The sequence below is a fragment of the Elephantulus edwardii genome, unplaced genomic scaffold (assembly GCF_000299155.1).
Source record: "Elephantulus edwardii isolate Elephantulus edwardi_28Jun2011 unplaced genomic scaffold, EleEdw1.0 scaffold00226, whole genome shotgun sequence".
In the NCBI taxonomy this organism is placed as follows: domain Eukaryota; kingdom Metazoa; phylum Chordata; class Mammalia; order Macroscelidea; family Macroscelididae; genus Elephantulus; species Elephantulus edwardii.
In genome coordinates, this window is record NW_006399976.1 from 2,320,969 (window position 1) to 2,322,240 (window position 1,272).

Sequence of the window (1,272 nt, forward strand, 5' to 3'; positions counted from 1 at the left end):
ATTGAAAAACAAGGAACTCATGCAATATTATTCAAAATGGGTGACCCTGGAGGACATTATGTTGAGTGAAGTATCTCAGACACAAAAGGACAAATACTGCATGTTTCTACAGCTGTAGAATGGGACTGACATCAGAGTTGTGAGGAGACTGAGAAAGACTGGATAAATTATGTATATTGCATGGAAACAGATGAGGGAGAGAACTATTTAAAAGTGATATATGACTGGGTATTATGGTCATGACAAGAGTCCAGAATGAAGGCTGCATAGTGGAGTGGAATCAGGGGGGAAGACTATATACCAATGAAAGAATATTTCTTTTACTTCTCAAAGAGAAGAGCAAGCTGCGGGGAGGGGTAGGCAGGCAGAAAAATGCAACAATGAATGAATGGAAATCCAAAGTCTCTGTAAACATTCATTAAAATGAATAATAAAAAATAAAAAAAGAAACAATGTCAATGAAGGAAAGTGTGAGACACAATGTATACAAATTTTGTTTGCAAACCAATATAAAATATTTTTAAAAGGTAACAAAACAAAACAAAACAAAAAACTCCAAAACATCTATTCTTCTCTTGTTCTCTTTTATTGGAGGAAATTACAACTAGAGGGGTATTGAGTTTCTGTTTGAAGTGATGTGAAACTTAATGGATAGTAGTGATGGAATCACAACACGGTGAATGTAATCAATGCCACTGAACTATACACTTAAAATGTTTACTATGTCACTTAGTGCTATATATGTTGTTGTTGTGTGCCTTCAAGTCAGAACAGACCCATAGCTGACCCTCCAGTGGGTTTTCAGAGGCCGTTAATCACACAGGAAACAATTGCCCATTCTTCCTCTGAATGTTATATATAGATTTTTTTAAAAACCCTTTTATTTGTATTAGCTTGCTTACATTGTACATTGTGTTTCACACTATGCTTTCTTCACATTGTGTTCCATGCAATAATTTCTATTAATTATGTTTTATAAAATTAGTCATCTTTGACCTAGGGCTAAAACCAAGGACTATAAACTTCATTAGAGAAAAGCTTGGAAGAACTCTAGAAATCCTAATCGACAACATAAACTGTCTTCCAAGCATCCTGAAAAACCTACAACCAGGAATGGATAAAATAGATGAATGGAGCCTTCTAAGAATAAAATCCATATGCACATACAAAAAGTTCTCCAACAGGGTAAAAAGGGAAACCACAGACTGGGAAAAAGTATTTGGTAATGACATGTCTGATAAGGGACTTATATCTAGAATTTATTATTTATTA